The following is a 13,355-nucleotide window of genomic DNA, read 5'->3' as shown; positions in this document are numbered from 1 at the left end:
AGATGGCTGCTCACGGAACGCAGCTCATCCCAAGGAGATATGTCCCCTTGAAGACAGTTTAGGACTTGGGAAAACTCCACCTCAGGGGTTTTGGCATGGAGAGTCCTTCCTCTAGGGATGGGGGACTGTTGTTATGATTTTCGGACAGCACAGAAATAACAACATGACTCTCCATGATGGTAAAGATGAGAGCAAACTTTATTCTTCTAAATTCTACTTTTATAGAGTAGTTCGGTACAAAGAACATGATTGGTTATTCAGCATCTACACCCTTTTGTAAACATTTCTTTTGCCAGTAAACATGCTGGAAAAAACATCACCTGCGGATGGTTTCTCAGTTCCCAAGGTTTGTTTGAATTCCTCCTTAAGATTTCTCAGGCTAACATGAGAAAGTTGCTCACTTGCCTTTCACACAGACACTGGCAGAGCCTGAAGCCCAAATTCAGACCAATGTCAGCCCCACATCTCCCCCTTTTAGTTTTTGCTGAGGGCAGCATCTGTGTCTGTGTCCTCTCCTGCAGGGCCCTTGCAAGAGAAAAAAGACAAACATGACACCAGAAGTCCCTTTAGTAATCAACCAATCACTAAATAGAACTTCCATTGGGCACGGACTTAAATGGTCAGGGAAGTTCTCTGGCATTTGGTGTTGACCCTTCACAACCATGTCCATGCACCAGCGTCAATCTTAGCTATTTACTAGTTCTAATACAGAAAAAACAAAATATCATTAGCCTGCTCAAAAATGGCAGTCTAATTCGTCAAGATCCATCCCTCTAGGAATCATCCTTTCAGATAACAAGGGCTTTTCCTGCCTTTTAGCAAAAAAATGGTGGTCCTTGCATCAACACCTGCAACAGCAAACTGGTTTATTTTTCCAATTATTTGGACAACCTGAGTTGACCCTTTTTTTTTTCTTTTTTTTGATCCAAAAGCATGTGATCCTGATGGGGCAAAGACCCATTGCAGGATGTGCAGGATTGGACCATCATTCACTCAATTGCCCCATGATATCTGTAGGATGTCACCTAGAAAAAAAATAAGAATAATAAAATTAATAAAAATATCAGTAAAAAGATATCTGACTCCAAAAAAAATCTACATGACCCCAATCACCACAAAGGCAAAAACCACAAAGTGAAATAACAGCCCTTAATAACTACAAAACATACCCTGAAGGCACGTGAAATATTACCTAAAATACAACTATGTCTATGTAGGAAAATTAAATGAAACAACATCTACGATAAAATTAAAACACATGAAAAGGAGAAGTCCATTGAGACAAGATGTTGATCCTTAGCATCACTGGATGTCTTCTTGAAGTCTGGAGCAGGGAGTGACTCAAAGAAGATCGATGAAAACTGGACCATGCTGCGGATGGAGGACTTTTGTTGCCTCCATAACTTCCAAGCACATGGTCATCTCGTTGCAGTCTATGTGATAGCCAGAAAGGCTATGCAATGTCCCTTTTCACTCCTCAAGGGTGATTGTGGTGGTGTGGAATGAAGTTCATAATAAGTTTGTTAGGTTTGTGCAGGTTGATTGTACAATGGTATGTTCCTTGTACCCCATTTTTCCCCTGTTAGTATTATCCTGCAGTTCCCCAAAGTCATATAGCTATTCAGTTATTTGTCAATCTTTTCTCATAGTCTGTGTAAACCCCTCCCTGTTGTCCCTGATTGGTTTCGGTTATGTCACCCCATGTTCGTACCACCTCTTTAGTTGAAACCCATTGGTTGTAACCTCCTTACCACACCCCATTTCACTGCTGTATAAAACGGCAGGTCAGAAGAGCCTCGGGGGCAGTTTGAGCATCCGGCAGGTGGTAAGGAGGTCCCGTGGGACCCCCAAATAAATCTGTCATTTTTATCGGACTGGCTCCTCCCTTCTTCTTCTCCATCGTTGTCAGCATTCTCCACCGCCTCACACAGCCTCTCAGGACAAGAACTCCCAGGGATCAGCAGGCTTGCATGACTTGCCTAGCTGTACCCTTTAGCCTGCTGCGGTGTCTGAGCTAGCCAGGCAGGCAGAGAGACTGAGTTCTCTTAAAGGCACCGCGACAGGTGATGGGTAACACGACTGCTGAACCTGCTAATGATAAAACACAGGCACATCTTCTTAAGTTAACAAACTTGTCAGGCTCCACTGCCCTAAACTGAGAACTTGTCTGACTCTATTGTCTAAATTCAACATCCAGGTTTCATAATTACTTTTTCTTCAGGTTCATAACATAAATGTTACATTGTTGCATGTTATCTTTTTGATAATAATTTTGATCAGCCCAGGAACTGCAAAAGCTGAAGTGCTTCTTTTCTAGTGATGACCTGTAACTCCCTCCCGGGTGAGAGCCTCAGGTTGACTCCAAAGATCAATTCAGCTATTATATTTAAAGGTCAAATTGCTGAGTCAAATAACTCATATGTAATTTTTGCTAAAACATCTGGGCTGACAGGCAATTCCCATTCAGCCAGAGCCCAGGCATGTCCAGTGCCAAGCTCTAACTGTACAGGAATCCCTTACACCAATTTTAAAAACAAGCTTCTAAATAATCTTATAATAAGAAACTAATATGGTAATTGACACCTCCTAAATATGTCAGGGTAGAGATGCTCTGAGCTCGGCAGGCTCTTGAGATGGTCTGTGACCAGGACTGGAACTGCATCCCAAACCGTCAGGACGGAGGAGGCATTCTTACAAACTCAGATAACCTTGTCCAGAAATCTGAAAATATTTAGAAAATCATGAATCCAAAACTAGCATAGACAGCTAGAAAGCAAGGAAAAATTCTTGGGTGACACGTGTCTTACAGGCAATTATAGACAAATAGCAAAGTACATGAGAAGAAGAAGAAGAAGCAGCCGGCTAAAGAACTGTGATAATAACTTTATCATATCAGTGAATTCACATTATATAATCAATATATCATCAACAAATAACTTAAAAACTGAGATAACACTTAAAACTCATAACTGATAGTTATAATATAGAATTATTAATAATACTTGTGTTATCTGCAAAAGGCAACAATGGTTGCTCATTTGTTTTTTGTTTTTTCTTTTCATTTTTCTTCTATTATGAACAGGCATTTAAAGCTCCAATTCTATTCACTGGAGATGCCTTGAGAAGAAAATTTTTGAGGGAGGGTGGGAGGGAAAAACCCAAACAAAAAATCAACTGTCCCTCTAAAAGGAAAAGCTTTCGCTTGGCTAAAAGGCGGTGGAGCTATTTGCCCCTGCCCTGAGTGGGGCTTTGGGGCTTCAGGGGCCCCAGGGCCCCCCCCCCTCCCCCCCCCGCATGGCTGCAGCTCTGCAGGGGAGGGGGAAATCCAAACAAACGTGGCCTCCATTTCTCTGTAAAAAAACCACTATAACTTAAATTTCAAGTGAAGCACCTCCCATAGCATAATAAGCTGTCTAGAAGTGGCAAACGCCGCCTCATGCCCTATTCGCAACGCCGCTTATCACGCAGGGAAGGAGGGGAGGAGCGAACCCTGCTGCTCATGGCAGGGGGGGAAGGGGGAAAAGGAGCAAGATCTCCCTGGCAGTTCCTTTTACGGCTTCCTGCATGAATTCACGCAGGAAGAAAAATGAAAACAGCGGCGGCTGTCACAAAGTGTGTGCCGCGGAGGCAGAGAAAGGGGCACTGCCACTGCACACAGAGGGGGAAGCGAGGAAGGGACAACCGAGCGGGCTCGGCAGGGCTCAGCCTGCCGCTGCCCCGCTGCCACCACCCATCTCAAGTGGAGAGCTGGTGGCCCCCCTTCACTGCCCTGGGGGGAAGGGAGGGAATGAAGCGGCAAAGCCGCTCCAAGCCGCACGTCTCAGTGGCACCGCGCAGGGAAGAGACCTGCGCGCCCCCCTGGCCCGCATGCCCGCGGGGAGGGGGGAAAACCGAGTACAGAAAAAGCAAGAGAGAGAGAGAGATCGCAGCAGCTGGCAGTGCTGGAGAGCTCTCCCCTCTCCCACCATGCCCGCAAAACCACGGGGGTGGGGAGAGAATTGTGCATAGATAAAACAGAAGAAGGAGTGGGGGGGGAGGGTCCGACCCCGTCTCACCGCCATCGCGGGGAGAAAGAGGGGGCTGGGCAGGGCAAGAGACAGAGAGAGAGAGAAGGCAGAGAGATCGAATCGGTGCCGCCACGGCCTCTGTCTCACCGCACCCCCCCCCCCCCGCAAGGGGAAAAAAAAAAAACCCAGTTAAAACACAGAGGAACAAAGAAAAAACAAGCCCTACACTCACACAGGCAATCATAAAAACAAGCACAGGTAAAGTTAAAAGCATAAAACACTCATAAGGTGAACTTTTTGCCCCAAACTCACACAAGGATACAGAGGGGATTAAAAGTTTCGATTCCGGTCCCCACCAACCACAGGCCAGGTGCTGGGCCATGCAGAGGAAGAAGGAATCGTTGTGTCACACTCAGGGTCTGGGAATCTGACCAGCTGTATCTGGGATGGGCTGGGGCTGGCATCTTTTAAAGTCATGGTACAGACCAGTCGCAGTGGCTGATAAAGCAGGAACCACTGCACAGCCATCCGCGATACGAAGAAAGGAGAAGGAAAAGGCCAAGGAAGCACCGTCTCTGCCAGCCAGGAGAGGTAGCTTGCAGACGCTCGCTTTGATCTCGCCCATATAGAAGCGGAAGAGGTCGGGGGAGCAAGAGAAGCTGTCGGCAGTGAAGGATTCCAGCTGCTCTTGTCAGAAAAGGCACAAGCTGTCCTCTCTGAGGAGAGGCTGGTTCCCCAGGTGTTTTGGAACCTCTGCCTGGCTGTCTGTTGTGGAAATCAAAGTCCAGCTTTGCCACGTGCCGTCCAACCTGCTGTCTTTTGGCAGGCTTGATCTTTTTCCATGGTCAGCAGGACCAGCCTTCTTTAGAAAAGCGTGGAGATAGTTCGCTTACCTCTCTCAGGAGGAAGGTAGCAATTTTGCAAGCTGTGCTGCAGGAATCAGTCTCAGCTGTGCTGAACTTCTTTGAAACGTCAGGTCACCAGATGTTGTTATGATTTTTGGACAGCACAGAAATAACAACATGACTCTCCATGATGGTAAAGATGAGAGTAAACTTTATTCTTCTAAATTCTACTTTTATAGAGTAGTTCGGTACAAAGAACATGATTGGTTATTCAGCGTCTACACCCTTTTGTAAACATTTCTTTTGACAGTAAACATGTTGGAAAAAACATCACCTGCGGATGGTTTCTCACTTCCCAAGGTTTGTTTGAATTCCTCCTTAAGATTTCTCAGGCCAACATGAGAAAGTTGCTCGCTTGCCTTTCTCAGGCCAACATGAGAAAGTTGCTCACTTGCCTTTCCACAGACACTGGCAGAGCCTGAAGCCTAAATTCAGACCAGTGTCAGCCCCACAGGGGACTGCAGGAGAGGGCTGCAGGGAGATCTATGGCTGGAAATAATCAAACACTTCAAAGGCTGACACAATAATTCCTAATTTTTCTCTGCAAAACTTGCTCAATCCTGGAGCTCTTTCTCCACCATTACTCACTGCCAGTAAGATTTTTCTCTCTCAAGCTCTTCTCTGCAAGCCTCATTAGCTACTGAGATTCAAAGGTCTTCAGGGACCTTTAAATTCAACCCAATATACCACATAAATCAACACTTTAAACCTGCAGCAACATTTGTAACACGAGATTTGTCAAGAGGCAAAAATTTTATGTAGCGACCTCTTATTCAGGAAAAAATTGCTGCTACCTTAAAAACTGTTTAACAGATTTACATCCCGACCCAGAAATTGGAATTCAGGGTTAGAAACCAGAAAGCCCTGGGTGTGGCAGCTCATCACCAGTGGCATTTTCCTGTTAATTCCACTTCATATAAAAAAGAAGTCAAAGATCAATTAGGAACCAAACACCTTCTGTGTGTTACTGCATCCAACAGCCAGGGCTGCCACGACCTTGATGGGGTTTTCTTGCTGAAAAAACCAGATCGTGGTTATTTAAGCTGTAAATAGACAGCAAAACAAAAACACAGCACAAGACAGTGTCATGGGTTGGCACTGGCCAGATGTTAATGCACTTATGAATATATGTTTTTTCTCTAACAACTACCGTGGGATGTGATTAGGAACAGAGCAGAGCAGGCTTAAATCTTGAAAACAAAAAAACCACTAAAACTTTATTACATTACATAAGAACAGAGACAGAAAAACAAACACACACAGAGACAGAAATAAAAACTTCTCAGAACATTTCTTCTCTTCTCTCAGTTTTTACTCTCTACACATTACTCTTCACAGACCAAACCTTTGGGTTTTAGATCAAACAATTACTACTCAAAAAAAAACCAAACAAACAAACTAATCTTCAATTCAGCAAGGGAGAGAGGAGTCTCTCTTGCACTACAGACTGTTCTTCAGAAAACACGGGTCCACCCCTTATGTGTTTTTATGTCACCCGTGGCACTGCCTGGAGAAGTCTGCCAGGGTGACAGTCTTTTTTTTCTATGTCTAGCGCTCTTACTGCTGTCTATAGTCTGAAGCTGCATACAGGGCTCTTTTAAGGATACTTGCATGCCGAGCTCTCCCCTTTTTTACTCGGGCCGAGGTTTTGAGAGCAGGTCTCCCCTGAGGGCAGAGGGCGCTACTACACCCTCCCCCTCTCTTCTCTGCTCGCTCTACTCTTCAAGTGCCAGTCACTGTAGCAAAAGCAGGGGCAGCTGTATCTACTCAAAATGCAGTTTATGTTCAAAAGAGACTTAAGTTCAGTCTATGGCTGACATTATGCAAGAAAAGTCTAGCTCAGAAAGCTACTCTTTTCATTCTTTGCCCATCGGGTTCTTTCTAATCGTGCTTTATCATTTCGGTCTCAGGCCGCTTCCCTCTCTCTTCTGAAACTACCAGTCATGAGAATCAATGTCTAAGAAAAGTTTCTTTCTGCCAAGCAAGGGTTAACAGCTTCTAGCTCTCGGCAGGGTGCAGGCTCAGGCACTCCTAGGCTCAGCAACTCCCACGTGGCTGGGCACCTTCTCCCGGAGGGGAGGGGGGGGGGTGGTGTGAGCACACACAGAAGGCACTTCTACAGTTTTCTACCCCTCTATCCTGGCTGGGGCAGCTCAGTTCCAGAGTCCTGTCTACTCTCTTCTCCCCCCCGGGGCTCCGGCTTACCTGAGCCCGACTATGTGTTTGCCCTCCCTCACCCAGCCTCGTGGCTGGGCAGGGGAAAGAGGCTTGAGACGTCTCTCTGCTTAAACCAGAATCTAAAAGAGGCCAAACCCCCCTGGAATCCTGCTTTTAACTCTTTGTGTCCTCAGAGGCGTGTCTAAACCTCCGAGTGACCAATCTAGGTGCCAGCAGAAAAGCTGATCACTGATTGGCCTGCTCACATCCCCCTGGAAAAATTGACCTCTCTCCGCAACCACGACAGACAGGAACCAGGAGGCTTCAAAAAGCAGCCCCAAAGGTTATTGAGCTCATCATTGTTTTGAGAATAAACCTGGGGCATCAAAAGCATCTTTGAAAGAGCAGAGAACAAACACCTCCCCTGAATTGCTGGGCTCCTTAAGCTCCAGCCCATAAATGTCTCTATCAAGAGCAATAATCACAAAAGGTCCTTGGCTTTTCACAAGCCCCAAGGCTTGCAGCACCCCTCTCCCTTGCATTCCCAAGGTATTTTCCAAAGAGCACCTCCCCCCCCAACCTCAGCATCCGAGTACTTCACTCAGATTTTACATCTGCATTTTGCTTTACTCCAACAAGCTCAGGTGCAGTCTCACAAATGGAAATGTTTGGAAACCCTTTATGTGATAAATGATGTTGGGTAATTCATGTTTATAATGTATGCCCTTTGAAATAAACGGTAAAATCATACAAGGCTGGGAGGGGGGGGGGGTAGACGGATTCGGGAACGACCTTGCTGGGAACCGGGGAAGGACCAAATTTACAAGAGAAAAGGAGAGGGGGTCTGAGGAAGATGGGTCTTCGCCAGAGATGGGATTGTGAACGACCCAACCATTACCACCCAGATGGGCCGTACTCCGCCATCAGGGGCACGCATTTCAATACTCAAGGCCCAAAAGTCATACCTAATATTCATCTCCCCACGGAAGGACTATTCAACGGACCAAACAGCAAAGATGAATCCCCATGAATACGAAGGAAAGCTGATTCAACTGACCAAGTGGCAAGGATGAACCCCCATGAATATGAAGGAGAACTGAAGGGACAAAGAAAGCATGGAGTAATGCTCAGTCCCGCTAAAGAAACTGTATAAAAACTGGGTTCACCGAACCAAAAGTGAACAGGGGGAGATGCGGTGCGATAGAGGCCGTAGCTAAAGTTCACCCAGTGCCGATCCCGGGACTCTACACTGATCCTTTGATTGTTGGCTTACCCGAAATTCTATCCATTTATTTTTCTAAAATTGATAAAATCATTTATTAATTTGGAATTGGCTCAGCATATATTACAATTTGGTGCCAAACGTGGGGCCAGTTTTGGGGTCTGCGGTCCTCTCTTTTTCCATCCGGGAGGCGCCTCGCTGAAATCAGCGGCTCAGCGGAACGGGGAGATTTTGTAGGACCAACTGGCCAATGAACCAAATTAAATACAAGCCACAGTCAAAGGGATCAGGACAAGCTAGCTTGAGGGGCTCTCGGGAACTCAGGGAAGATCCACCTAAGGGATGTTCAGGAACCATGGTAAATTTTCACTCATAAAACTCGAAGTGCACGAAGAATCCATGCAGGAAAAAGGCACCGTAAGTACTGTGTGGTTGAGTGGTGGTGACCGGGTGTGAATGAGATGTGATATGACGAAGAGAGTGGGGACCCTGAGATTGCAGTTCCACTAGCCTGAGCGGGAGGTGGTTGGTCAAAGGGCAAGCGACTGTTGTATTTTTGTGTGGAATACCGAACCTTGGAAGGTCGGGGAATTGGTCACCGGGAGGCTAAAAGGGAGGGTATGTCCTTAGGAGTTCAGGACTGGTAAACCTTTTAGCCTGCGACCAGGTAAGGTCCAGGAAAAACAAGGAAATTGAGAGCCCATGGCCAGACGAAACCCCACTGGTCGGTCCCCTGCTGGGTTAGTAACTGGCGATACCAAAATAGCAACTTAAGAAATAGACTTTGAACTAAACTCAGAGTTACCTAGAGTAAGGGCAAGTCATTCCTCAGTAGTCTGGGAGAATGGGGTTGTACCAGAGTAAGGTGAAGGGAAAAGCCAGGAAGAAACTGCAGAGGGAGGCATTCCCGAGATTACCTGGAAAAGCCCACTAGGATGGCTGTTGGAATGGTGGGAGGAGTGTCCCACCAGGAGGAGAAAGTCTAAGGAAAGAATGGTTCATTTTTGCCTAGAGGTCTGGGGAGGGAAGGAGATAAGGAAGCATGTGATTTGGCTTATGTTCAGCACATTTGAGCAGTGGACGTGTCAGGCTTTGTGCGCTTATGTGGCAGACAGAGAGACACGGGAGTACAAGGAATTACAGTATGCTCAGATATGGGGGAGGGCGAATATCAGGCTGTACCCAATAAGAACTAACAATCCCGTAGAAACTCGGGGGGACGAATGGGATCCCTTAGACAACCTCCCTCCACCATACTCGATACTTATGCCCCAGCCCGCACCAGCCTCGGCCCCTCCCCAGGTATCTCCGGGAGACCCACCTCGACCCTCGCAGGCAGCCCGAGTTTCCTTGGTGGTAGCCTTGGCGCTGCCGCTTGAGCACTGGCCTCAGCAGATGGGTTTCCAAACCCCGCTCATGCCCCTTTCCCCGCCCAGAGATCCCCTGCCCTCGGAAAAGCCACTTCCCAGGAGGGATTCAACATCCCTCCCCAGTCGTAGCTCCCACACATGCGCCGACTTGCCTAGACCAGCCGCCATCCCCCCCAGTTAGGAGGCTGCGGCGGAAAGGGAGAAAAGTAAGCGAGGGAGACAGTGAAAGTGAGAAAGATAGGCATAATCTACTCCCTCTAAGGGAGGTGCCGACTGCCCCTGGTATTATCGGATATGTGAATGTCCCTATTAATACCATGGATGTAAGAGCATTTAAGAAAGAAATGGAAAGATTGATGGATGACCCTCTGGGAGATTCTGAAAGGTTATACGAATTCCTAGGCACGAGCATCTACTCGTATGATGACATAATGGCAATATTACGATCATTGTTTAATCATGAAGAGAGGGAGATGATCAGGCAAGCAGGGATCCAGGAGTGGGAATGTTGAAAGCCCCAAGCCTCACCAGGGAATTTGAAGTGGCCAAGTCAAAACCCGGGGTGGAATCCCCAGACTGAGAATGGGCAGCAGAGTATGAGGGATCTGAGGAACATGGTGATACAGGGCATATGGGAGGCTGTCCCCAGGGGACAGAATATTAGCAAGGCATTCAGCAAGTGTCAAGGGAGGGATGAAACACCTTCAGAATGGCTGGATCGGTTGAGGAAGAGCCTGCAGATGTATTCAGGGACAGATCCTAATTCCCCTGTGGGAGAAGTGTTGTTGAAAACGCCATTCGTGGCGAAATCACGGGAGGACATACAGAGGAAATTGGAAAAGATAGAGGACTGGCAAGAAAAAGGGTTGCAGGAACTGCTCAGGGAGACACAGAAAGTCTATAAGAGGAGGGAGGAGGCACAGCAGAAAGTATAGGCAAGGGTGTGAGTGGCGGCCGTCCGGGAGGTGCAGAAGTGGGAGCAGCCTCACAAGTCTGGGAGGACAGAGAGGGGCGGCGCCAGAAGAGGGCAGTCACCTCTGCCGAGAAGGGACTCGGGAAAGTTGAGGGAAAACCCTAAGTGTTATTATTGTGGAAACGGGGCACATTAAAAGGGACTGTCAGAGGAGGATTAAAGATGAAAAGATATTCCATGATGAGGCATATAGGTATCTGGGGCTCTTTATTTTGGGGTTGAGAACATCTACAGAGCCCTTGATAAAGTTAAAAATAGGACCCCACAGGGAGGAAATATCTTTCCTAGTGGACACAGGAGCCGAATGCTCCACCGTCCAGAAAATACCAAAGGGATGTATAAAAAGCCAGGATACCATGATGGTAATAGGGGCTAAGGGGGAACCTTTCAGAGTTCCAATTATTAAAAATGTAGAAATAGAATCAGAGACCACGATTTGCTTGGGGAACTTGCTACTGGTGGAAGAGGCAGATTACAATTTTTTGGGAAGGGATTTGATCGTGGTCCTTGATATAAATTTAATCGTTCAGGGACTGAATTTAGTGGTGAGCTTATACCGGCTAACAGAGGAGGATGAGAACAAAGTAGACCCTATAGTCTGGCATACCCAAGGAGAAGGGGGGAGGATAGAAATGGAGCCAATTTCTATTGAAATCCAGAGACTGGAAGATCCCATTAGAATAAAGCAGTAACCCATTTCCATGGAGAGAAGAAAGGACTGAAACCCATATTTGAGGACCTAGTGAAACGGGGAGTTTTGGAACCGTGTTTGTCTAGGCATAACACCCCAGTCCTGGCAGTGGAAAAGGCTGATGGAAGTTTTAGGTTGGTTCAGGATTTGCGGGCGGTGAATCAAAGGACAAAAACCAGCTTCCCTGTAGTTGCTAATCCCTACACCCTCCTGAGTCAGATCTCCCCTGAGGACACTTGGTACAATGGGATAGACCTCAAAGACACCTTCTGGACTTGCCCCTTAGCAGAGGATAGTCGGGACTATTTTGCTTTTCAGTGGGAAGACCCAGAGACAAATAGGAAACAGCAGTTCCGATGGACATCCCTGCCCCAGGGGTTCACCAATTCCCCCAATCTATTAGGGCAAGCCTTAGGGCAGTTGCTGAGTCAGTTTACCCTGGCGAAGGGAACAAAACTTGCAGTATGTGGACAATCTATTGATTGCTGGTCCCAGGGAGAAGGACATGAGGGAAAGCACCATAGCACTGTTGAATTTCCTAGGACGGAAGGGGTTAAAGGTGTTGAAGTTGAAATTTCAGTTCACAGAACAAGAGGTAAAATACTAAGGGCATTGGCTAACAAAGGGGAAAAAGAAATTGGACCCTGACAGAATTGCAGGGATTGTTGCATTTCCTTCTCCGTGGTCAAAGAGGGAAGTGAGGCAGCTGCTGGGACTCCTAGGGTACTGCAGGCAATGGATTGAGGGATATAGTGAGAAGGTGAAATTCCTATATGAGAAGTTGACTACAGATAAAGTGGACCGAGCAGGATGAGGCTCAATATGAACGATTAAAAGGAGCTTTGGTGACAGCCCAGGTATTGAGTCTCCCCGATGTAAGGAAGCAGTTTCAGTTGTTTGTAGATGTTAGCAACCACATGGCATATGGAGTGTTAACACAAGACTGGGCAGGAATCAGGAAGCCAGTGGGGTATGTGTCAAAACTCCTAGACCCTGTGAGCCAAGGCTGGCCCACTTGCTTGTAAGCTATAGTTGCCGTGGCACTAATGGTGGAGGAAGCTAAAACGGTCACTTTCGGGGCACTGTTGGTGGTATATACCTCACACAATGTTAGAACTATCTTGCAGCACAAGGCGGATAAGTGGCTCACTGATGCCAGGTTGCTAAAATATGAAGCAATACTGATCCACTCACCTGAGTTGGAGCTGCAGACAGCTGCTGCCCAAAATCCAGCTCAGTTCTTGTTGGTGAGACATCAGAGGAATGTAATCATGATTGTGCTGAGGTGGTGGAATTACAGACAAAAATAAGACCAGACTTGGAAGAGGAGGAATTAAGGGATGGCGAGAAATGGTTTGTAGACAGGTCTGCAAGGGTCATAGAAGGGAAAAGGAAGTCAGGATATGCAGTAGTGGATGGGAAATCGGGGGTGGTCATAGAGTCTGGACCCTCAAGTGCTAGCTGGCTGGCACAGGCTTGTGAATTGTATGGCATACTGCAGGCGCTCAGGCGGCTGAAAGGGAAGCAAGGGACAATTTACACTGACCCGAGATTCGCCTTTGGGGTGGTTCACACATTCAGGAAAATCCGGGAAGAGCGAGGGCTGGTTAGCACCCAAGGGAATGGGCTGGTTCACCAGGAATTAATAAGAAAGATTTTTGGAAGCGATAAGGGGGCCCGAGGCCACTGCCGCTGTGCATGTAAAAGGGCACCAAGTGGGTATACAATTCAGAACTCGGGGAAACAACTTGGCAGACAAGGAAGCAAAAAGAGCAGCCCTCCTAATGGTGAGCACCCCAGAAATCAGGGAAGAAAATACACAAGAATACCCCTCCTGCTTGTCCCCAAAGGAGATTGAGGAATACAAGAAATTAGGAAGCCAGTGGGAGAAGGGAAAGTGGAAATTGCCAGATGGGAGAGAGTTATTATCAAGGGAATATGTGAGAAAGGTTTTGAACCAGCTTCATCAGCAGACACACTGGGGAGCACAGGTACTGGCAGAACAGTTCTTGGAGTTCTTTGGATGCAAG

General features: G+C 47.1%; 1 protein-coding gene across 7 annotated transcripts in view; it reads right to left on the bottom strand.

Moving 5' to 3' along the window:
* The window catches only part of LOC134565009 (ectodysplasin-A-like), a 113,942-nt gene that overhangs the window by 48,729 nt on the left and 51,858 nt on the right, over positions 1-13,355 (bottom strand). The gene's annotated exons all lie outside the window — the stretch shown is intronic.

Source organism: Prinia subflava, assembly GCF_021018805.1.
Source record: "Prinia subflava isolate CZ2003 ecotype Zambia chromosome W unlocalized genomic scaffold, Cam_Psub_1.2 scaffold_31_NEW, whole genome shotgun sequence".
In the NCBI taxonomy this organism is placed as follows: Eukaryota; Metazoa; Chordata; class Aves; order Passeriformes; family Cisticolidae; genus Prinia; species Prinia subflava.
Note: the sequence above shows the minus strand (reverse complement) of the source record. Positions and strands in the feature narration are given on the sequence as shown.